Here is a 26560-nt window from a genome sequence, read left to right on the forward strand (position 1 = left end):
ATTGTTATGAAAACTTGAAATCGGCCCTAATTAATCGGCCATTTCGATTAATCGGTTGACCTCTAGTTGGCACAGTTAGAAAGAACAAGACTGAACCCTCCCCTGAACTCCTCTCAACAAGGGTGAGAGAGGCCTTCTCATCAAAGTTTGCCTTCACCCCACCACCACTCTAGTTTCTTACCTCCTAAAGAGGAACAAGAACGTGGTCCTCCTGAGCACACTGCACAAAACGATCAACTCTACCTGGATGCCTGATAAGCAGAACAAGAGGAGGGTATGTATGTAACCCCACATAAAGGAGGGAGTGCCTCCCCCACACAGCAGCCTCTGCAGCACTTGTGAAAGCTGTTCAGGAGGCTGAATCTTGTCCTGATCCACCTGAGGCTGCAGCTGGGGCAGGCAAGAGGAGGAGATGCCAATTCTGCCCCCCAAAGAAGGACTGTAAAACAAATACTATGTGCTGCACATGTGAAAAATACATCTGCATAGTCCATGCACACACACTTGCATACTGTCCTACATGTGCTAATTAGAGTTGATTGATTTATGTTCTTCACGTTTGTTGTGTATCTATTATCTTATTTTATTATTATTGTTGGTGTTTATACACCTTGTGGGTGGGAGCAATGGTTAAAAAAATTATATTTTGTAGTTGAATTCCTCATTGTACAGTTTATAAGAATATGTCACCATGTTCAAGACTGTTATTGTTTCCCTTCAATAAAATGCATTCACAACTACTTTCTGCACATTTCTGCAACTTTCTTAGGCTATACAAGTGCTATCTCCTTCTAAAAAAATGTTATGTTTACACCTATGCGGTACCTATCATGACACAAGGCGAGACCCAGATGCAGATGCAGACACAGGAGGCAGATGGTTGGATAAAAACACTGGGGAAAATAAGCGCCACCTGGAGGGGGTGGAGACAATTACAGGGACAGATGAAACAGATCAGGGCGTGACAGTACCTCTATCAGTAATAATAATAAACTTCTACTTTAGTAAAGAAAACAATTATGACAGGTGTGTTGTAATAGAAATGAGTGGTGTCCAATGATTAAATGCAGTCTTCCTGCATTGTGAAGAGGGAAAACCAAGATATTCACAAGGCTTGTGATGAATGACAGGTTGTTTCTTCATGCAAAATAGATTTGGGGTTTAAAATTCAATTAAGCTGCTTTATTTTAGGGTTTTAGTGAAGGGGGGTCATTTTTTTACTCTTAGGACAAGTGGAGTATACAGAATGTTAAGACTGCTGTCGTAGAAATTGCAAGATTATGTTATAATGCTTGTATTGTATTATAATGGTTGTTTTATTCGACAGAATAGAGTATTCTGTTAACTATTGTGTGTGTGTGTTCTACTGATGGGCGTCTATGAGATAGCACTGACAGAGGAGATTTACGATGTCTTTGGGTAATAAAACCTAAAGAGCATTCCAGAGAACATGAGCTAATGGTTCTGTTCTATACCGTACCAGGAAGAGACGGTTCCAGTTTGGAGTACAATGAAAACTGTTGACATAGCTGATGCTGTCTGCTATGTTTTATAGATATCTTTCATACAAATCTTAACCTTGTGACCATTCTATGTATCTGTTGTTCGTCATGTAGGTTGAGAGGGGTGTATCTCGGCTATAAAAGATCTTTATACTTTTGTGTTGTCACTTTCAATGGTTCATTAAAAATGGCGCATCATTGAAAGTCAAGTGCTATTGCAAAGCTCTTATTATTAAAGATGTAGTTTAAGTATAACTCTGACTGGTGTGTGAAGTTTGTAACTCTCCTCATTTGGTAATGCAGAAATTAACCACCACACTGCACAAGGGGTAAATAAGTGACAAACAATATTTATATCTTGAGCGTCAATATTAGCAGGAGAATTGGTGGGATAGATGATTTGAACTACAGTGCCTTGCGAAAGTATTCGGCCCCCTTGAACTTTTCGACCTTTTGCCACATTTCAGGCTTCAAACATAAAGATATAAAACTGTAATTTTTTGTAAAGAATCAACAACAAGTGGGACACAATCATGAAGTGGAACGAAATTTATTGGATATTTCAAACTTTTTTAACAAATAAAAAACTGAAAAATTGGGCGTGCAAAATTATTCAGCCCCTTTACTTTCAGTGCAGCAAACTCTCTCCAGAAGTTCAGTGAGGATCTCTGAATGATCCAATGTTGACCTAAATGACTAATGATGATAAATAGAATCCACCTGTGTGTAATCAAGTCTCCGTATAAATGCACCTGCTCTGTGATAGTCTCAGAGGTCCGTTTAAAGCGCAGAGAGCATCATGAAGAACAAGGAACACACCAGGCAGGTCCGAGATACTGTTGTGGAGAAGTTTAAAGCCAGATTTGGATACAAAAAGATTTCCCAAGCTTTAAACATCCCAAGGAGCACTGTGCAAGCAATAATATTGAAATGGAAGGAGTATCAGACCACTGCAAATCTACGAAGACCTGGCCGTCCCTCTAAACTTTCAGCTCATACAAGGAGAAGACTGATCAGAGATGCAGCAAAGAGGACCATGATCACTCTGGATGAACTGCAGAGATCTACAGCTGAGGTGGGAGACTCTGTCCATAGGACAACAATCAGTCGTATACTGCACAAATCTGGCCTTTATGGAAGAGTGGCAAGAAGAAAGCCATTTCTTAAAGATATCCATAAAAAGTGTTGTTTAAAGTTTGCCACTAGCCACCTGGGAGACACACCAAACATGTGGAAGAAGGTGCTCTGGTCAGATGAAACCAAAATCGAACTTTTTGGCAACAATGCAAAATGTTATGTTTGGCGTAAAAGCAACACAGCGCATCACCCTGAACACACCATCCCCACTGTCAAACATGGTGGTGGCAGCATCATGGTTTGGGCCTGCTTTTCTTCAGCAGGGGCAGGGAAGATGGTTAAAATTGATGGGAAGATGGATGGAGCCAAATACAGGACCATTCTGGAAGAAAACCTGATGGAGTCTGCAAAAGACCTGAGACTGGGACAGAGATTTGTCTTCCAACAAGACAATGATCCAAAACATAAAGCAAAATCTACAATGGAATGGTTCACAAATAAACATATCCAGGTGTTAGAATGGCCAAGTCAAAGTCCAGACCTGAATCCAATCGAGAATCTGTGGAAAGAACTGAAAACTGCTGTTCACAAACGCTCTCCATCCAACCTCACTGAGCTCGAGCTGTTTTGCAAGGAGGAATGGGCAAAAATTTCAGTCTCTCGATGTGCAAAACTGATAGAGACATACCCCAAGCGACTTACAGCTGTAATCGCAGCAAAAGGTGGCGCTACAAAGTATTAACTTAAGGGGGCTGAATAATTTTGCACGGCCAATTTTTCAGTTTTTTATTTGTTAAAAAAAGTTTGAAATATCCAATAAATTTCGTTTCACTTCATAATTGTGTCCCACTTGTTGTTGATTCTTCACAAAAAATTACAGTTTTATATCTTTATGTTTGAAGCCTGAAATGTGGCAAAAGGTCGAAAAGTTCAAGGGGGCCGAATACTTTCGCAAGGCACTGTATAACCAACTGTGCCACAAGTCTACTCCAGTTGTTCAGTGGATTTAAGTTAAACAAAATGGCATTAGTGACAAGGTTATTTTATGAATAACCATCTGGAGTAAATGAATGGTGAGAGCAAATTAACATTAACTGTGACTTAATAGTCATAGATTGTTCTCAACACTTTGTAAAGTCACATGTCGGGTGTCTGTAAAATGTTCATCAGCGTCACTCTCAGTATGACAATATGTTGGTCGCTGTTGCTCTCTCTGCTTTAAACATTCCTCTGTTCCTTTTCTGTTTACTCTTAATGAGAATGGAAGTGCTGAAATACCAACAGAAGACAGATTGCTCTCTGGGTGCTTATTTCCAGCAGATGCACGGCTATATTACTGTCCGTTGCCCTGATGCCATGGGCAGGAGATCTTTCCCTGATGCATCTCTCTGGTGTACCGGTGTACCAGGCCTGCGGTTTAATTTAGTTAAAGTCTAGGCAGATTAAAGAATCCTCTGCGGTGCTGTCATCGAGAGCGGTCCAGGCAGGCAGGAGGCGGTCTAGAGAGGCACATTGATAAGGGCAGCTGCTCTCGGTAGATTTCCCTGGAGGAGACAGGGAGAGACAGGGAGAGACAAGGCTGGCAGGGCATGGCGGCAGTCAGGTACAAGTGCTAGGCCAAGGCCACCTCCATCAGGACGCAGCAGGCAGAGTTTGAGTCCCCTATTATCTGATAGACAGCTTACACACCAGGAGCCCATAAACTGTTGTTGGCGGAGTCAAAGGGCTTAAGGGCTGCATTCTGATTGGATTCACTGGGCCAGCCACAAAGAGATCAACAAATAGATTGATAGAAATAAGTAGATGTTTTGGGGGGCGGGGGTGGTCTGAAATTCAGAAGTTGCCTCTGGAGAAGAGTTACCATCTGAACTTCAAAAGGAGGCCGTAAAAAAACAAAATGCCTTGATAGCAGGAATGAGCCTTTTTGACTTCATGAAAATAATAACACAATATTGTGGTTGAAAATTGGCAAGTAAACAACTTTGCATTAGTCAACTTTACACCGATACTGACAAGGTAAATGATCTGCCCCTGAGCAAGGCAGTTTAACCCACTGTTCCCTGGGCGCTGAAGACGTGGACGTTGATTAAGGCCGCTGCACCTCACAGATTTAGAGAGGTGGGGTTAAATGCAGAATATGCATTCAGTTTTACAACTGACTAGGTATCCTCCATTCCCAATGGCTAAAGGAGGCTAAAGGAGGCTAAAGGAGGCTGATGACAACATATGTACTATGGTGTGAGGATGGTGTTTTAATCTTGGGGTGGGATGGAGACTGGGGTGCCACAGCTTGACATATTGCTGTTGAGTAAGTGTGCCTCTTTTATTCAGTTTCTAGTGTACGTACCATACATCACCCGTAGACTAGAGCTGCTCTGACAACTTCCTGTCAGTGAGCCTTGGTGGTGAGCTCATCTCTCCCACAAAACAACAAAATGTGATCATACCGCTTTTTCTGATTGTGGTAAAACGGATCTGCACACAAATAACTAGCAAGGTTAGTCCTTGCTGAGCACACAGAAATGTATACTATCCATAGAGTGGATAATTGGATTGCATACAGGGGGGAGGCATAAAGAAAATTAGAAAGAAAGACAAACTTTATAGAGTTTTTTTTCCTGTGACCAAGGGCATTGGAGAACTGAAAACACACCTTCTTAGAAAGTTATTGATTCTGCTGGAGGAATCGTGTCCTCTTTTTGTACTGTCATTTGTTCACAGACTATAAGAGAACATAACAAATGTTAAAAGATGATTCGATTTGCCTTCTCTCTAATAGTCGTACATAAATATTTTATCATTTGTTCACCCTCTTGCAGGAGAACTTTCTTGCAATGCAGGACCTTTAAAACGTGTGGTGTATTTGAGGTTTAAAAAGGCTTTTAAACTTTAAAATGTTCTCTTTGAAATTTCCAACTTGATTTTCCCTTTACGAAAAATGTATCAACCCCTACAAAAATTTCGAATCACTATAATCCACATAATAATTCACATTTTCTTTTGCTGCAGGATTATTTTATTGCTGGAGCAAACTGGCTCAAATTAAGATCCTACACCTGCATGTCACATTGAGACTATTTCAGTCTTCTCCCTCCATTTGACACTGATCTGGTGCGTATCATCAAGGGGAGGTCAGAGAGAACACACATTAATGGCTGGAGCATGGCAAAGCTAAAAAGGACAGATGAGCAAAGATGGCTACAAATTGGGAAGGGAGGATAAAGTGACCGAAAATCGCCAAGGGAACTGATTTGTGAAAAAATCTCACCACTTTTGACAAATTAAAGGTAGGAAATAGCTTTGGAATGCTGCCAATATTATGTTTAAAAACCAAACATGCTGTTTTGGAGATATATAATTTATCACCTTGATACTTCACAATGATATTGTTTTTAAATAATTTTAGCATTATTCTTTCGGGATTACAATGGAAGATAACACAGCTGGAATGTCCACTGCCTTCGGATGTAGTTTGTCAGGGATGTCAGAAAGGCATATGGCTCTGGGGTGGTTTGCTGGGTCCTTGACACAGTCACAGACAGGCTCTGGGATGGTTTGCTGGGTCCTTGACACAGTCACAGACAGTCTCTGGGAAATGCTCTCCTCCGTCCTAATCTCTCTCCTCCATCCTCCTCTCTCTCCTCTGCCTCTCCTCCGTCCTCCTCTCTCTCCACTGCCTCTCCTCTGCCTCTCCTCCATCCTCCTCTCTCTCCTCTGCCTCTCCTCTGTCCTCCTCTCTGCCCTCTGCCTCTCCTCCATCGTCCTCTCTCTCCTCTGCCTCTCCTCCATCCTCCTCTCTCTCCTCTGCCTCTCCTCCATCCTCTCTCTGATCTGCCTCTCCTCTGTCCTCCTCTCTCTCTCCTCTGCCTCTCCTCCATCCTCCTCTCTCTGATCTGCCTCTCCTCTGTCCTCCTCTCTCTCCTCTGCCTCTCCTCTGTCCTCCTCTCTCTCTCCTCTACCTCTCCTCCGTCCTTCTCTCCCTCCTCTGCCTCTCCTCTGTCCTCCTCTCTCTTTCCTCTGCCTCTCCTCCGTCCTCTCTCTCCTCTGCCTCTCCTCCGTCCTCCTCTCTCTCTCCTCTGCCTCTCCTCCTCTCTCTCTCCTCTGCCTCTCCTCCGTCCTCCTCTCTCTCCTCTGCCTCTCCTCCGTCCTCCTCTCTCTCCTCTGCCTCTCCTCCGTCCTCCTCTCTCTCCACTGCCTCTCCTCTGTCCTCCTCTCTCCCCTCTGCCTCTCCTCCATCCTCCTCTCTCTCCTCTGCCTCTCCTCCGTCCTCCTCTCTCTCTTCACTGCCTCTCCTCCGTTCTCCTCTCTCTCTCCTCTGCCTCTCCTCTGTCCTCCTCTCTCTCTCTCTGCCTCTCCTCTGTCCTCCTCTCTCTCTCTCCTCTGCCTCTCCTCTGTCCTCCTCTCTATCCTCTGCCTCTCCTCCATCCTCTCTCTCCTCTGCCTCTCACGCTCATATGTCCTCCTCTGTCCTCCCCTCTCTCTCTCTCTTTCTCTCCTCTGTCCTCCTCTTTCTCTCCTCTGTCTCTACTCTGTCCCCCTCTCTCTCTCCCCTCTCTCCTCTCTCTCTCCTCTGTCCTCCTCTGTCCCTCATGCCCAAGCGCATTAGTCACGTCTAAAAACACTGCACGATGCCGGTGTTTGTGTGTGTGTTTTTTGTTGTTTGTTACATAAAATGTCCTAGAAAATTGTCCTTAAACTCAAATAGTATGGTACATTCCAAAATGGACTGAACAACACATCTCAGCCTATGAAATTACTTTTGAGTTTCTACCCAATTACTATTTGTCCCACTCACCTAAAAGCCATTTTACATAAAAACAGCAATGTCACAGCCAGGCACTAATAAATATCTTATTAAAACCCCTGTAGGTCTGAAGCCTTCCCCATGCTTCGTCTTGTACGGCTAGGCGAACCGAACAAGTTTGGATGAAAAGCGTGCCCAGAGTAAACTGCCTGTTACTCAGGCCCAGAAGCTAGAATATGCATATAATTTGGATAGAAAACACTCTAAAGTTTCCAAAACTGTTAAAATAATGTCTGTGAGTATAACAGAACTCATATGGCAGCCAAAAACCTGAGAAAAATCCAACCAGGAAGTGGGAATTCTGAGGTTTGTAGTTTTCAAGTGAATGACTATCGAATATCCAGTGTCTGTGGGGTCAGATTGCACTTCCACTAGATGTCAACAGTCTTTAGAAGTTGTTTCAGGCTTCTATTGTGAAAGGGGAGCGAATAAGAGCACTCTAAGCAGATGGCCCAGGTGAAAGCCTTTAGTTTAGTGACGCGCGTGGCCGTGAGTGTGTAATGAAAACAGTATTGTCCGGTTGAAACATTATTGAATATTTATGATAAAAACACCCTAAGGATTGATTAGAAACATTGTTTGACATGTTTCTACGAACTCAAATGGAACTTTTTTGACTTTTCGTCTAGACTTTGTGCCCGCGCTTTGTGCATTTGGATTACTGGACTAAACACGTGAACAAAAAGGAGGTTTTTGGACATAAAGATGGACTTCATCAAACAAAACAAACATTTATTGTCTAACATGGAGACCTGGGAGTGCCATCAGATGAAGATCATCAAAGGTTAGTGATTCATTTTAACGCTATTTCTGACTTTTGTGACACCTCTCCTTCTTTGGAAAATGGCTGTATGGTTTTTTGTGGCTAGGCGCTGACCTAACATAATCGCATGGTGTGCTTTCACCATAAAGCCTTTTTGAAATCGGACACTGTGGTTGGATTAACGAGAAGTTTAATACTTGTATGTTTGAGGAATTTTAATTATGAGATTTCTGTTGTTTTGAATTTGGCGCCCTGCAATTTCACTGGCTGTAGGCCAGGTGTTCCGCTAGCAGAACCCCCTTCCCAGAAAGGTTAAAAGACCTTCGCTTGAAAGATGTCAATAGTACTGTTTGTCCATCTTGAGACACCGTAACCAGTATACACTTCCTCAAAATAGTCAGTATTAATCTAAGATAACTCAATAAATCTGTCTTTTTATGTTTTTGCCGAGAAGATCTTAGTCAGGCAACTTTAGATTTAACTACAGCAAGATGTTTAGTACAATATTTCTCAAGTGAAAAAATGTGCATGAAAAATTTGTCTCTCGCTGAATGACAACAAACACTTCATTGAAGAATGGGGTCATAATACAATATATATGCACAAACTGTTCTGAACTGTTTCGGATGGGAAACATATGGATGCCTTTAGCCCTTAGATCGCAATATCTACGCAATATGTCCTTGAGTGGCCAAGCCAGAGCCCAGACTTGAACCCGATCAAACATTGACAGGAAAAGGAGGGCCGAACATGCCCCCATTCACATCAACGGGGCTGTAGTGGAGCGGGTCGAGAGTTTCAAGTTCCTTGGTTTCCACAGCACCAACAAATTATCATGGTCCAAACACACCAAGACAGTCGTGAAGAGGGCACGACAATGCTTTCCCCCTCAGGAGACCGAAAAGATTTGGAATGGGTCCCCAGATCCTCAAAAAGTTATACAGCTGCACCATCGAGAGCATCCTACAGAGGGTAATGCGTAAAGCCTACTACATCAATGGGGCCAAGCTTCCTGCCATCCAGGACCTATATACTAGGCTGTGTCAAAGGAAGCCCGCAAAAATTGTCGAAGATGCCAGTCACCCAAGTCACAGTTTGTTCTCCCTGCTATCGCACGGCAAGTGGTACCGGAGCGCCAAGTGTAGGTCCAAAAGGTTCCTTAATAACAGCTTGTACTCCCAAGCTGTAAGACTGCTGAACAATTAATCATATGGCCACCGGGACAATTAACACTGACACCCCCCCTCCCCTGCTGCTGCTACTCGCTGTTTATTATCAATGCATAGTCACTTTACCCCTACCTACATGTACAAATTACCTCGACCCACCTGATTCGGGACTGGTACCACTTTGTGTTACCCTATTTCATTTTTATTCAGTCAAAATTTTCTTAACTCTATTTCTTGAACTGCATTGCTGGTTAAGGCTTGTAAGTTAGGGCTTCACGGTAAGGTCACCACCTGTTCTATTCGGCGCATGTGACAAATGATTTGATTTGACATCTCTGGAGAGACCTAAAAATAGCTGTGCAGCGATGCTCCCCATCCAACCTGACAGCGCTTGAGTGGATCTGCAGAGAAGAATGGGAGAAACTCCCCAAATACAGGTGTGCCAAGCTTGTAGCGTCTTACCCAAGAATACTCGAGGCTGTAATCGCTGCCAAACATGCTTCAACAAAGTACTGAGTAAAAGGTCTGAATACTTATGTAAATGTCATATTTATTGTCGTGGTGGTGGTGGGGGGGGGGTTGTACGTTTGCAAAAATGTCTAAAAAACAGTTTTTGCTTTTCTTTATGGGGTATTGTGTTTATATTGATGAGGGAAAAAACGATTTAATCCATTTTAGAATAAGACTGTAACGTAACAAAATGTGGAAAAAGTCAAGGGGTCTGAATACTTTCAGAATGTAATGTATATCTCCTTGACAGACACTTCAAAACCTTGTTGCTTATGATACATTTTTTGACTGTCTTTTGACATTTCTGAGTGTGCTATTCCATGTGTTTCTATGGGCTATAGTCAAGTAGTAGTAGTCAAGGCCAAATTCAATATTTTATCTTTTTTGTTGTTGTTGTTATACCTATAGGGGTCCCAAAATGTAAAATCAATTTGCTAACCCCCCCACCCCCCCTTAGACCTTTAAGAATTAACCTTCTATGGCTTCCCGAGTGGCGCAGCGGTCTAAGGCACTTGAGGCGTCACTACAGACCTGGGTTTTACGACCGGGAGACCCATGGGGTGGCGCACAATTGACCCAGCGCCGTCCGGGTTAGGGGAGGGTTTGGCCGACCAAGATATCCTTGTCCTTTCACACTCTAGTGACTCCTGTGGCGGGCCCGGGCGCATGCACGCTGACACAGTCGCTAGTTGTGCGGTGTTTCCTCCGACAGATTGGTGCGGCTGGCTTCCGGGTTAAGTGAGCAGGGTGTCAAGAAGCAGTGCGGCTTGGCAGGGTCTTGTTTCGGAGAACTCATGGCTCTCGAACTTTTTCCTCTTCCGAGTCCGTACAGGAGTTGAAGCAATGGGACAAGACTGCAACTATCAATGGGTAGAAAAAGGGGTAAAAAGTCAATTTAAAAATTATAATATAGTTTGGAGCAACATCGAAATTTGATGTTTGGAGAAACGTTTAAGTCTGCAGTGAGACTGAGCTTGTTGAACACAGTGCCAAACAGTGTAGAAACTTCATTGATTAATGGGCTTCGGTTTTTTGCATAGCAGCTAATCAGACTGAGGATTACTGTATCCCCAGATCATAGGCAGCTAATTCCTCCTGCTGATTGGTGCTGTAATGCTAATACAGGACTGGCCCTGTGGGAGTCGTGATAGACTTCAGTAGACTCCAAACATGATGATCTATTACATCCCAGATCCCCAGAGGGATGTGGCTCTGTACACCTCGTCATTAGAGTGGATGGGGACACTGCAATAATTTGAATCATTTATTGATATGACCTTATACATAAACCAAAATCTACTGTATAATCTGGGAAGTAATTTCACTGGGTTAAATTAAAGATAAATTTGTGTTAGTTAGTTAGTTAGTTAGTTAGTTAGTTAGTTAGTTAGTTAGTTAGTTAGTTAGAAGTAGTCCCTATGTGACATGTTCTTACCTTGTTAGTGGGGGTTATTCAGTTGGACGGTCGTGAAATGTGAGTTATTGCTGGTTCCTCTTGGGGGCTTTTGGAAATGTGTCCCAATGGGGTGAAGGCAAGGACAAGACTCAATCTGAGTAAAGATGTTATTAAATCACTGTCATGGATCAATAATGGTTTCAAATTAATTAAAACGCTGAACAAATTAATTGATTATCCTTTCCAATGGGTTAGATAAGGTTATGAAAGTCTCAGATGCAGTCGGTTGATTATACAGTAGTTGCATGGCAACAGGAATACAAACAGATATTCAACACAACACACACGTACAGGGACTGTGTCAACCAGGTCCCGTACACCTTTTAAAGAAGTGGAAGCAAACTAAATTCCCTTTGAATTAGATGTCACTCTTAATCTCTTTATTCGGCAGAGGAGGAGGTTGTGTATGATGTCTCCTAATCCCCCGCCCTGATTGGGCCCCATGCGAAGCCGGCTGAATCTCAGGGCTTTGATCAGCTCCTGTTTGATGAGAGATATCGACAGACCTCATCTGACTCAGTGAACAGCAACACACTGAGCCAACCACCGCCGCATTCCACCTGCTCAAACTGACTGATGAGATTAAAAGGAAAGAAAATGGAAGGAAGGACGGATGGAAGGAATGAACATTGGTGAACGTGGATGAAAAAATACCCCCCCCCAAATATTTAAATTAAAAATAAGCCGGATTTAAGCTCTCTTGCTCCATCTATCAATTTCTCTTTCGATTTCTTAATTTTGTCCTCTCCCACCCTCTCTCTCTTTTTCTCTCCCCCTGCTCTGACCCCCTCATTCTCTCTGTCTCACTAGCTGTGTTTCCTGACTCGCGCTACAGAAGGTTAATAATGATCTCCTGTGTGACTTTATAGTAGGTCAAAGAGGAGCCTCTATGCTGCCACCACATAACAGCCGCTGCTGTGTCTGAGGGACACTTCCTGAGGGGTTATCCTCCCCCATATTCCCCCCGGTGACTATCTGACATTTAGACAGACTAATGATTCAGCATTTCCATAGGGCAGACCTGTGTTAGCGATGACAGGTGTTCCCTCTTACTTTCTATCCTGTAAAAGAGTCAAGCATTTAATCAATGGCTGTTTTAACCCAACACGGGAGAGGTGATACACAACCATCATTTGCTCTTGATCTAAAGTATGTGTTTTTTTTCCCCTAGAGGAGCTAAGCGGTTTAATAGAGCTGTAATAAAAGTCACTGGTGCCATGATACAACTTCCTCTGGCAATTTATCTTAATTGGATTTATCTGACACATCCATGGTTCCTGTAATCATGTTGTACTGTACTTTAAATGCTGACTAATATTGTAATAATTATTCTTCCAACAATATTCTTTCTGTATGTTTCCAAGGTTTCTGTATTGTTTCCAAGGTTTCTGTATATGCATTCATAGGTCAACAGGTTCAGAGACAGATACTCAGTGGGTAACTGTTTCAAATCTCTCTTAACCTGTTAGGGCTAGGGGGCAGTATTTGCACGGCTGGATAAAAAAATGTACCCGATTTAATCTGGTTACTAATCCTACCCAGTAACTAGAATATGCATATACTTATTATATATGGATAGAAAACACCCTAAAGTTTCTAAAACTGTTTGAATGGTGTCTGTGAGTATAACAGAACTCATTTGACAGGCAAAACCCTGAGACAGATTCTGACAGGAAGTGGATACCTGATGTGTTGTATTACCTTTAAACCTATGCCATTGAAAAACACAGGGGCTGAGGAATATTTTGGCACTTCCTATTGCTTCCACTAGATGTTCATGTTGGGTACCCTCGTTCCAATACGTTATAAAAGAGAATGCATTCGTCCACCTTGAATATTATTCATGTTCTGGTTAAAAAAGGCCCTAATGATTTATGCTATACAACGTTTGACATGTTTGAACGAACGTAAATATATTTTTTCCCCTCGTTCATGAAGTGAAGTCCGGCGGGCTTAGATCATGTGCTAACAAGACGGAGATTTTTGGACATAAATGATGAGATTTTTTGGACCTGTGATACCTGGAAGTGACATCTGATGAAGAGAATCAAAGGTAATGGATTATTTACATAGTATTTTCGATTTTAGATCTCCCCAACATGGCGGCTAGTCTGTATCGCAACGCGTATTTTTCTGGGCGCAGTGCTCAGATTATTGCAAAGTGTGATTTCCCAGTAAGGTTATTTTTAAATCTGGCAAGTTGATTGCGTTCAAGAGATGTAAATCTATAATTCTTTAAATGACAATATAATATTTTACCAATGTTTTCTAATTTTAATTATTTAATTTGTGGTGCTGACTTGAATGCCGGTTATTGGAGGGAAACGATTTCCTGAACATCAACGCCACAGTAAAACGCTGTTTTTGGATATAAATATGAACTTGATAGAACTAAAAATGCATGCATTGTCTAACATAATGTCCTAGGAGTGTCATCTGTTGGAGATTGTAAAAGGTTAGTGCATAATTTTAGCTGATTTTATGGTTTTGGTGACGCCTGTCTTTGAATTTGCACAACATTACACACAACTCTTGTAAATGTACTGTCCTAACATACTCTAAATTTATGCTTTCGCCGTAAAACCTTTTTGAAATCGTAAAACGTGGTTAGATTAAGGAGATGTTTATCTTTCAAAGGGTGTAAAATAGTTGTATGTTTGAAAAATTTGAATTTTGACATTTATTTGGATTCAAATTTGCCGCTCTTGAAATGCACCTGCTGTTGATGGAGTGCACCACGGGTGGGACGCTTACGTCCCACCTAGCCCATAGAGGTTAAAAGGCTTGATCCTTGAATCTATTCAAGCAGACCTCTTATGGACAGACGTTCCGCTAGCGGAATGCCTCACCAATATCCAATGGTAGCGCCTGGCGCGAAATACGAAACACCTTAATTAAAAATGCTATAATTTCAATTTCTCAAACATATTACTATTTTACACCATTTGAAAGATAAGACTCTCGTTAATCCAACCTCATTGTCCGATTTCAAAAAGGCTTTACAGCGAAAGCAAAACATTAGATTATGTCAGGAGAGTACACAGCCAAAAATAATCACACAGCCATTTTCAAAGCAAGCATATATGTCACAAAAACCCAAACCACAGCTAAATGCAGCACTAACCTTTGATGATCTTCATCAGATGACACTCCTAGGACATTATGTTATACAATACATGCATGTTTTGTTCAATCAAGTTCATATTTATATCAAAAAACAGCTTTTTATATTAGCATGTTTTGTTCAGAACTAGCATACCCACCGAAAACTTCCGGTGAATTTACTAAATTACTCACGATTAACGTTCACAAAATACATAACAATTATTTTAAGAATTATAGATACAGAACTCCTTTATGCAATCGCGGTGTCACATTTTAAAATAGCTTTTCGGTGAAAGCACATTTTGCAATATTCTGAGTAGATAGCCTGGCCATCACGGCTAGCTAATTTGACACCCACCAAGTTTGGCCCTCACCAAACTCAGATTTACTATAAGAAAAATTGGATTACCTTTGCTGTTCTTTGTCAGAATGCACTCCCAGGACTTCTACTTCAACAACAAATGTTGTTTTGGTTCGAAATAATCCATAGTTATATCCAAATAGCTCCGTTTTGTTCGTGCGTTCAAGTCACTATCCGAAGGGTGACGCGCCGGCGCATTTCGTGACAAAAAATTTCAAAATATTCCATTACCGTACTTCGAAGCATGTTAAACGCTGTTTAAAATAAATTTTTATGCTATTTTTGTCGTAAAATAGCGATAATATCCCAACCGGGCGACGTTGTATTCGTTCAAACACTGAAAGAAAAAAATTGAGTCGTCTCGTGCAAGCGCACTCCAGTGTCATTGTTCTCAGAAGGACCACTCACAAAAACTCCTGTTGTTTTTTTCCCAGAGACTGCAGAGCTCTCATTCCACTTTCTGGCGCCTTCTGAGAGCCAATGAAAGCCTTAGAAAATGTCACGTTACAGCAGAGATGCTGTATTTTTGATAGAGATGCCCTAGAAGGAGAACAAATTGTCAGACAGGGCACTTCCTGTATAGAATCTTCTCAGGTTTTGGCATGCCATATGAGTTCTGTTATACTCACAGACACCATTCAAACAGTTTTAGAAACTTTAGAGTGTTTTCTATCCAAATCTACTAATTATATGCATATTCTAGTTTCTGGGCAGGAGTAGTAACCAAATGAAATCGGGTACGTTTTTTATTCGGCCGTGAATATACTGCCTCCTATTCCAAACAGCCACAAAAAAAAATGGTGCTCCTTGAGATGCCTGTCAGGAGAAATGTAGGTGTTCAAGGAACAACACTCAATGGGCCATTCTGAGAAGATGAACATCTTGAAACTGTCTGTAGTAGTGACGCACACACACACACACACACACACACACACACACACACACACACACACACACACACCGAGGGAGAAACAGTTATGTCGTGGCAGGGCCCTGTAGAGGAAATTACCCGGCCTGCACCTCTGTCTCCGTGGATGAATGAAAATGGGGCTGAAGTGTTTTTTTCCAATTGGAGCAGATTGTCCTCTGAATACCAACGTTCCGGTGTCTCGCCAACATTATTCATGTCGCGGGAGCGAGAACGGAGACGGGAATTACAAATAAGTGAAATGAAAGTCCAAACAAAATGCACTGGGCATTGATTTATTTAATCCTCTAGCTCTATTATGGGTTTTCATATCTGAGAGGAAGGGGGATCAGGATTCTCAGAATATGATGGTAAGGAAAGGGATTAAGAAGAAAAGAAGGGATTATTTATCTTTAACTGCCAATATAGTAGACTAACATTTTTTCCTTAGAAGTGATATGTTCCCTCTGTTTATAACTACTAAGTATAAACCAATTATTTCTCACTGAGAATCAAATGTGTCCATGACATGTTCAGATTATTGACCTCACCCAGAGGGGATGATTCCATCCAGTATCCCCTATCACCTGTTGGCCATGTTCAGTATCACCCATCACCTGTTTACCACGTTCAGTATCACCCATCACCTGTTGACCACGTTCAGTATCCCCTATCACCTGTTGACCACGTTCAGTATCACCCATCACCTGTTTACCATGTTCAGTATCACCCATCACCTGTTTACCATGTTCAGTATCACCCATCACCTGTTGACCACGTTCAGTATCCCCTATCACCTGTTTACCATGTTCAGTATCACCCATCACCTGTTGACCACGTTCAGTATCCCCTATCACCTGTTTACCATGTTCAGTATCACCCATCACCTGTTGACCACGTTCAGTATCCCCTATCACCTGTTGACCACGTTCAGTATCACCCATCACCTGTTGGCCACGTTCAGTATCACCCATCACCTGTTGACCACGTTCAGTATCACCCATCACCTGTTTACCATGTTCAGTATCACCCATCACCTGTTGGCCACGTTCAGTATCACCCATCACCCGTTTACCACATTCAGTATCACCCATCACCTGTTTACCATGTTCAGTATCACCCATCACCTGTTGACCACGTTCAGTATCACCCATCACCTGTTGACCACGTTCAGTATCACCCATCACCTGTTTACCATGTTCAGTATCACCCATCACCTGTTGGCCACGTTCAGTATCACCCATCACCTGTTGGCCACGTTCAGTATCACCCATCACCTGTTTACCACGTTCAGTATCACCCATCACCTGTTGGGCACGGTCAGTATCACCCATCACTTGTTTACCATGTTCAGTATCACCCATCACCTGTTTACCATGTTCAGTATCACCCATCACCTGTTGACCACGTTCAGTATCACCCATCGCCTGTTGCCCATGTTCAGTATCACCCATCACCTCAAATCAAATCAAATGTAATTGGTCACATACTGGATGGTTAGCAGATGTTATTGTGGGTGTAGCGAAATGCTTGTGTTTCTAGCACCGACAGTGCAGTAATATCTAACAAGTAATATCTAACAATTTCATAACATACAGTTGAAGTCGGAAGTTTACATGCACTTAGGTTGGAGTCATTAAAACTTGTTTTTCAACCACTCCACAAATGTCTTGTTAACAAACTATAGTTTTGGCAAGTCGGTTAGGACATCTACTTTGTGCATGACACAAGTAATTTTTCCAACAATTGTTTTCAGACAGATTAATTCACTTATAATTCACTGTATCACGATTCCAGTGGGTCAGAAGTTTACATACGCTACGTTAAACAGCTTGGAAAATTCCAGAAAATGTCATGGCCTTAGAAGCTTCTGATAGGCTAATTTACATAATTTGACTCCGTTGGAGGTGTACCTGTGGATGTATTTCAAGGCCTACCTTCAAACTCAGTGCCTCTTTGCTTGACATCATGGGAAAATCAAAAGAAATCAGCAAAGACCTCAGAAAAAAATTGTAGACCTCCACACATCTGGTTCATAATTTGGAGCAATTCCAAATGCCTGAAGGTACCACGTTCATCTGTACAAACAATAGTATGCAAGTATAAACACCATGGGACCACACAGCCGTCATACCGCTCAGGAAGGAGACACGTTCTGTCTCCTAGAGATGAACAAACTTTGGTGCGAAAAGTGAAAATCAATCCCAGAACAACAGCAAAGGACCTTGTGAAGATGCTGGTGGAAACAGGTACAAAAGTATCTGTATCCACTGTAAAACAAGTCCTAAATCAACATAACCTGAAAGGCCTCTCAGCAAAGAAGAAGCCACTGCTCCAAAACTGCCATAAAAAAACAGACCACGGTTTGCAACTGCACATGGGGACAAAGATTGTACTTTTTGGAGAAATGTCATCTGGTCTGATGAAACTAAAACAGAACTGTTTGGCGAAAATAACCATCGTTATGTTTGGAGGGAAAAGGGGGAGGCTTGCAAGCCGAAGAACGCCATCCCAACCGTGAAGCATGGGGGTGGCAGCATCATGTTGTGGGGGTGCTTTGCTGCAGGAGGGACTGGTGCACTTCACAAAATAGATGGCATCATGAGGAAAGAAAAATATGTGGATATATTGAAGCAACATATCAAGTCATCAGTCATGAAGTTAAAGCTTGGTCGCAAATTGGTCTAACAAATGGACAACGACCCCCAAGCATACTTCCAAAGTTGTGGCAAAGTGGCTTAAGGACAACAAAGTCAAGGTATTGGAGTGACCATCACAAAGCCCTGACCTCAATCCTATAGAAAATGTGTGGTCAGAACTGAAAAAGCGTGTGTGAGCAAGGAGGCCTACAAACCTGACTCAGTTACACCAGCTTGTCAGGAGGAATGGGCCAAAATTCAACCAACTTATTGTGGGAAGCTTGTGGAAGGCTATCCGAAACGTTTGACTCAAGTTAAACATTTTAAAGGCAATGCTACCAAATACTAATTGAGTATATTTAAACTAATTACCCACTGGGAATGTGATGAAAGAAATAAAAACTGAGATAAATCATTCTCTCTACTATTATTCTGACATTTCACATTCTTAAAATAAAGTGGTGATCCTAACTGACCGAAGACAGGGAATTCTTACTTGGATTAAATGTGGCGGCAGGGGCGACAGGTAGCTTAGTGGTTAGAGTGTTGGACTAGTAACCGAAAGGTTGCAAGATCAAATCCCTGAGCTGACAAGGTAAAAATCTGTCGTTCTGCCCATGAACAAGGCAATCATTCGCAAGGAGATTCCTGCAAAAATATTATTTGAGGCTGTCAATGAAAATAAGAATTTCTTCTTAACTGACTTGCCTAGTTAAATAAAGGTATAAAATTAAAAGAAATGTCAGGAGTTGTGAAAAACTGAGTTTAAATGTATTTGGCTAAGGTGTATGTAAACTTCTGACTTCAACTGTATACCCAATATACACAAATCTAAGTAAAGGGATGGAATTTAGAACATATAAATATATGTACAAGCAATGTCAGAGCAGCATAGACTAAGATACAGTACAATAGGATACAGTATATACATATGAGATGAGTAATGCAAGGGACCAGTGATCCATTTACTGAAGTTGCCAGTGATTTCAATTCTATGTATATAGGCAGCTGCCTCTAATGTGCTAGTGATGGCTATTTAACAGTCTGATGGCCTTGAGATAGAAGCTGTTTGGTCAGTCTCTCGGTCCAGCTTTGATGCACCTGTACTGACGTCGCCGGGTGAACAGGCAGTGGCTCGGGTGGTTGTTCTCCTTGATAATTTTTTTGGCCTTCCTGTGACATCGGGTGCTGTACATGTCCTGGAGGGCAGGTAGTTTGCCCCCGGTGATGCGTTGAGCAGACCGCACCACCCTCTAGAGAGCCCTGCGGTTGCGGGCAGTGCAGTTGCCATACCAGGCGGTGATACAGCCTGACAGGATGCTGTCAATTGTGCATCTGTAAAAGTTTGTGAGGGTTTTAGGTGACACACCAAATTTCTTCAGCCTTCAGTACCTCTCCTTTGCCGGCAGTGTTTTGGGTTGGCCTCTGGAATCAGTTAAATTGCCCTGGGGGGTGCCAACAAAGGATCCTATTCGAGAAAATCGTATTCTGGTCGTAATGCTGGTAGTGCTGGTGAGTTACTGCCGCTCTGATATCCAATAGTTCTTCCCGGCTGTATCTAATAACACAAAACAAATTCTGGGCTAATAATGAAAGAAAGTATACATAAAAAAAACTAAATACTGCAAAGTTTCCTAAGAGCTAGAAGCACGGCAGCCCTCTCTGTCGGCGCCATTTTTATTTTCATACACCTGTTGGCCACGTTCAGTATCACCCATCACCTATTGGCCACGGTCAGTATCACCCATCACCTGTTGGCCACGGTCAGTATCACCCATCACCTGTTGGCCACGGTCAGTATCACCCATCACCTGTTGGCCACGGTCAGTATCACCCATCACCTGTTGGCCACGTTCAGTATCAAACATCACCTGTTGGCCACATTCAGTATCACCCATCACCTGTTGGCCACGTTCAGTATCAAACATCATGTGGATGGGCTAATTTATGTGTGTGTAATACAGTGGCGACCAGTCATTCAGGGCAGGTGGGGCAGCCTGTTTTGAGCCACACCTGTTTAGCTTAAACAAAAAATGTGTTTGTTGTTGCCTGTTTTGCATGTTATTTTGGCATTAATACATGTCACATATCAGTTTGCAAACAATGTACAAAAAAATCTTTGAGTTAATAAAGCCGCATACAAACGCATACAAATGGTCTCTTTTTTGCATTCTTGAGTAAGGCAGCTCCAAAATGCAGGTGTTTCAGCCTAGCTCAGTGCTTTCTGTGGTGGTGGGGCAGCCAGCGGAAGATACAGAGCGTAGGGGTTGGTAATGTTCCCTAGTTGCACAATGATTGGCTCAATGTTCTGTCACTCATGGGGACACTATGTCACCACAACATCTTTGGGGTGAGCTTGAAAATTCAAGCTCTTGGGTGCTGCCAAAGATTTACATTATAAGTGCCCATCAAGGAAGGCTCAAGGTCATTGGCCACAGATAAAATGATGACAAATCAAGTTATATCTACCGTAGCTTTGATTGTACTGATCATGTCAACGTCATACTTTCAAAATCTTAGCTAGCAATGTAGACAAGCAGTAACCATAATGAATAAAGTCGACAATCTACTGGCAAATCCTTTTCAATCCTTGTCCTATGAAAATAAATTATTGATGTAACGTATCAGTGCTCATCGGACATAAACATTACACAACAGGTTGGAAATTGCAAATTCAATAATGAGAGGTTTGGAACGAATCACTGGCTAACTGCAAGCTTTGCAAAGTAATCACTAGCCTGCTATTCAGTGGAGAGGGTGTGTGGTCCAAGTCTGGCTGTTAAGGGTCTCTTTTCCAAGCTTACAAGGATAAACATACACTCGCAACACACCATGGGCCAGAAAAGGTTGAATGCATTGTTATGCTGTCAATCCAGCATGACTTCTGCCTCGTTCAAAACAACTGGAAACTCAGAACTGGGAAATCTCAGACTTCAGTAAGTTCAAGACTGGGAACTCTGAAATGTACGACTTCCGACTATTACTGCTCAGGACAAGACCCAGATGCAGAAAGTTTGAAATAACAAAAGTTTATTTACAAAATGGGGGGGGGGGGGCAGGCAGAGGTCAGTAATCCAGAGCAGAGTCTGAGAGGTAAAGAATGGCAGGCAGGCTGAGAGTCAGGGCAGGCAGAGGTCAGTAATCCCTGGCAGTGTCAGTAAGGTACAGAACGGCAGGCGGGCTCAGGGTCAGGGCAGGCAGAGGTCAGTTATCCAGGACAGAGTCAGTAAGGTACAGAACGGCAGGCGGGCTCAGGGACTAGAGAGACAACAGGAGTATGGGGAAAATGCTGGTAGACTTGATGAGACAAGACAAACTGGCAACAGACAAACAGAGAACAGAGGTATAAATGCACCGGGGATAATGGGGAAGATGGGCGACACCTGGAGGGGGGTGGAGACAAGCACAAAGACAGGTGAAACAGATCAGGGTGTGACACCAACTGGGAAAATAAGTTTTGAACAGTCATCCAACTTGGACTTTCAAGTCGGGAACTCTGGCGTTTTTCTAGAGCTCCGACCTGAAGATCACTGACGTCATGATTTAAAAAAAATTCTGAGTTCCCAGTTGTCTTAAAAGCACCATAAATCCAGAGAATGCCAGACTTTGATGACAAAGTTTGATGACAAAATTTGCCCACAGGAAGGACCGCCGCGCCACCTTCCTGTTCAAGTGAGCACAGCACAACAAGGTGAGTCCAAAAATGCCTTGTATGCTGCTACATAAATTATGTAATATGCCAGGGAAATATGTGCACAGTAGCCAAGAAAATAATACTAAGTGTATGTTGTTAGTAGCCCATGTGCCTCACTCTAATAAGTGGATCCCTTTCCCCCTCATGACTTAGACTACTGTTATGACATGGTGGTGCACATGTAGCCTATAACCTGTTTTATAGAAATGTAATCATTGAATATTGTAAGAGATATCATTGTATGCTTGTATGCCCCCTTTATTTATCCTACGGTTCTGACATGGTGTACAGGGAGAGTTAATTGTTACATGATTAATTTAATCGGGAGCAATTAAACATAGATAGTTGATTCGATAAATACCAGTCATCAGATTAATGAAAGTAAAGTCACGACACAAGACTCCGCTGATAGCCAGGTGTAGCGGTGGTAAGGATTCAATCCATGGTGCTGGAACGAAAGCTCTGCTGTTGGGACGGCTTTATGTAGGCCCTAATGGTTTGTGGGCACCGTTTGTCACCATTATTGTGCAATGAATGTTTTGTTTTGTGTTGTGTTGAGTGGTGTAGTGGCTTTGCTGGCATGCATCAAAACATTTCTTATTTTTTGTATTTTTCAAATCACCGCTGGTATAATATAGCAATTACTGAGCTGCGTAATTACACAGAGCAAAGTCCTGGTAATTGAGCATGTAAGTGAGCAGTTGCAGGTTAATGCGACGGACATATCACACACAGCAGGTTATTACAGGGTACACATGCTGAAGACATGATGCCTACTGTCATTCTTTTCTTCTATGGCTACGGTGACAATCCGTGAGTCGGGAATGATTCATACAAAAACATGGGTTTATCTCAGCAAAAAACCCACACATACAGACACACCTGTTGTTTACGAAGCATGTGACAAATAACATTTGATTTGATGAAGAAATGTTACTTAATTAACATTTTTATAAAGGAAATCTGAACACCATTCTGTAGCATAGCATATACTCCATCACTTTACACTAGAACCACTAAAGCAGTCATTTTGACTGCTCGTTATTATTTTTGTATTAATCTGCCATCTATAAAGTCATGCGACCCTCCATCCTTCACTTTTTCAGAATAAGCTATACAACACACTGCCGTTGTTAGAATCTTAATATTACAAACAGAACTGGAGTTTTTCGGAGGGCATGTCATTTTTGAATGGTTTTGCCCATTGTCCCTCCTCCCAGACAGTAGGGCATGCTCCACTCCTTCTCCCAACAGTGGAATGTGCCATGCACAGTTGATAATAACCTCTATAATTGCCTCGAAGCTGAACCTAAACTACTGTATACCGAAACTCTTCAATCATATAACAACAAATTAAATAAATTAAGCAAAAGTATGAAGAGGAGAATGGGTGAGTTGATGAGTGAGGGGAAGTGAACAATTCATAATTATGCAATCAGCAATTGTGTACATTATATTGTATTGATCTGTTCTAATTATAATCTCAAAATGTGTAAGGATCGACGCTGGAGACGAGAAGCAGGAACAAGGAGTGAACATTTAATAACCACGGACAGGAACAGAATACGGACAGCGTCTGGACAGGGGAAACGGAAACGACAATAATGCTGACATGGGGATGAAACAAAGGAAACAGACAGATATAGGGAAGGCAATCAAAACGTGATGGCATCAGACAGGAAACGCATCCAACCATGATGTATACTGGTAAGATAGTCTAGCTAGCTACATTCCAATGAGCACTGATGCGCGTAATGATGGTGACAGGTGTGCGTAATGAAAGGCAGCCTGGCGCCCTCGAACGCCAGAGAGGGAGAGCGGGAGCAGGCATGACAAAATGGTAAAATTGTATGTACCCTATATCAGTCCACCGAATACAAGCAGTTTTATCAGTCTACTCTGGCCTACTAGGAGTACACAGTGAGAGTGTGGGTAATTTACAATGGCAAGAAGACGAAGACGAATGGAGGCACATGCTGTGTTTGCGCTGCTACAAGATCAGAATGAAAACGACTCCGATGGCGGGGAATAAATAAATCATGACATCTCTAATGATTATTCTACTGATTCTGAGCCTCAGACTGAATAACCTACACCTCCGAGGCCTAAGCGCAAAAAAGCCAGAGCAAGTGCCAGTGCCCCTACCAAATGAAACCGTGAGACAGGAGAGAGGAAGGGATGTCACCATTTAGATAGAACAAGCCAGTGACAATTCTGCGGGTTCCATTATCAGCACAAAATGTAATCACTGAGAGAGCCCTACATCTAAAGCTAAAAAAATACATCAGCAACGCACTCGCTAGCTTTTGTTGTTTATGTGACATGGACATGCTCCAGCATTCAGGGATTGTACTTTGGCTAAGAGCCAATTCATGCTTGATCCAAAAATGTGGTCGGAGGCGCGGTATGCAGGGTGTGACGAAATTGCGAAGCCTCTGGAGGAACACATAGGCCAAATTGAGCTCTGTACCGCATCGCCGTGCCCCTCTCAAACATTGTAACAATACCCAGGGCTCTGTATAGCTCCACATTGACATGAATGGTAAAAAAATTGTCAAAGACACAAGCCACCCAAGTCATAGACTGTTCTCTTTGCTACCGCACAGCAAACGGTGCCGGAGTGCCAAGTCTAGGTCCAAGAGGCTTCTAAACAGCTTTTACCCCCAAGCCATAAGACTCCTGAACACCAAATCAAATGGCTACCCAGACTATTTAAATTCCCCCCCCCCCCTCCCCCTCTTTTACACCGCTGCTACTCTCTGTTATCTATGCATAGTCACTTTAATAACTCTACCTACATGTACATACTACTTCAACTAACCGGTGCCCCCGAACATTGACTCTGTACCAGTTCCCCTTGTATACTATCTTGTTATTATACTGCTGCTCTTTAATTACTTGTTTACTTTTATTTCTTATTCTTATCTGTATTTTTTTTAACTGCATTGTTAGTTAGGGGCTTGTAAGTAAGCATTTCACTGTAAGGTCTACACCTTTGTATTCGGCGCATGTGACTAATAAAATGTGATTTTGATTTGATTTAACAGTAGGTGAGGGCGGGAGGTCCTGTATAAACATAAACTCACTTCCTTGACAACTTCCTTGACAACTTCCTTCACAACAGCTCTGCACTGCGTGAGAAGTATGAATGCCCTGAATTCTGCAGAGGCCATATCACCGTAAATGCTGCAGATTGACCGTGTAACTCGCACACAGAGCAAGGAGATACTGCCTGCAATCTGTCTGTTGATGAGCTGGAAGCGTTCATTTCAATCCTGTACGTCCGTGGAGCATTCAGCGGGAAGAGCGTGTGTGCGAAGAGCTTCTGGTCAGACATGTATGGGATACTTTTCTTTGGAGAAATCATGTCAGGGGATCTGCAGTGGGACTATATGGAGGGGATTAGGAGTTATCTGCAGTGGGACTATATGGAGGGGATTAGGATTAGGAGTTATCTGCAGTGGGACTATATGAAGTGGATTACGAGTTATCTGCAGTGGGACGATTGTGGAGATGATTGTGGACTACAGGAAAAAGAGGACCGAGCACGCCCCCATTCTCATCGACGGGGCTGTAGTGGAGCAGGTTGAGAGCTTCAAGTTCCTTGGTGTCCACATCACCAACAAACTACAATGGTCCAAACCCATCAAGACAGTCGTGAAGAGTGCACGACAAAGCCTATTCCCCCTCAGGAAGCGAAAAAGATTTGCATGGGTCCTGAGATCCTCAAAAGGTTCTACAGCTGCAACGTCGAGAGCATCCTGACTGGTTGCATCACTGCCTGGTACGGCAATTGCTCGGCCTCCGACCGCAAGGCACTACAGAGGATAGTGCGTCCGGCCCAGTACATCACTGGGGATAAGCTGCCTGCCATCCAGGACCTCTACACAAGGCGGAGTCAGAGGAAGGCCCTAAAAATTGTCAAAGACCCTAGACACCCCAGTCATAGACTGTTCTCTCTACTACCGCATCGCATGCGGTACTGGAGTGCCAAGTCTAAGACAAAAAGGCTCAACAGTTTTTACCCCCAAGCCATAAGACTCCTGAACAGGTAATCATATGGCTACCCGGACTGTGTCCCCCCCCTCCCAACCCCTATTTTACTCTACTGCTACTCTCTGTTCATCATACATGCATAGTCACTTTGACCATGTCTACATGTACATACTACCTCAATCAGCCCGACTAACCGGTGTCTGTATGTAGCCTCGCTACTTTTATAGCCTCACTACTGCATATAGCCTGTCTTTTTACTGTTGTTTTTATTTCTTTACTTACCTATTGTTCACCTAATACCTTTTTGGTTAAAGCCTGTAAGTAAGAATTTCACTGTAAGGTTGTTGTATTCAGCGCACGTGACAAATAAACTTTGATTTGACTATATGGAGGGGATTAGGAGTTATCTGCAGTGGGACTAGATGCACACACACATTTGTTTTACTATCCTTGTGGGGATTAAACAATTTTCCTTGTTTTACTATCCTTGTGAGGATTTCTGGTCCCCACAAGGATAGTAAAACCAAACACAAACACACACACCTTCAGGGACCGGCAGGAACACGCCTGCTTCTGC

This window comes from Salmo salar, chromosome ssa29, assembly GCF_905237065.1.
Source record: "Salmo salar chromosome ssa29, Ssal_v3.1, whole genome shotgun sequence".
Lineage (NCBI taxonomy): Eukaryota > Metazoa > Chordata > Actinopteri > Salmoniformes > Salmonidae > Salmo > Salmo salar.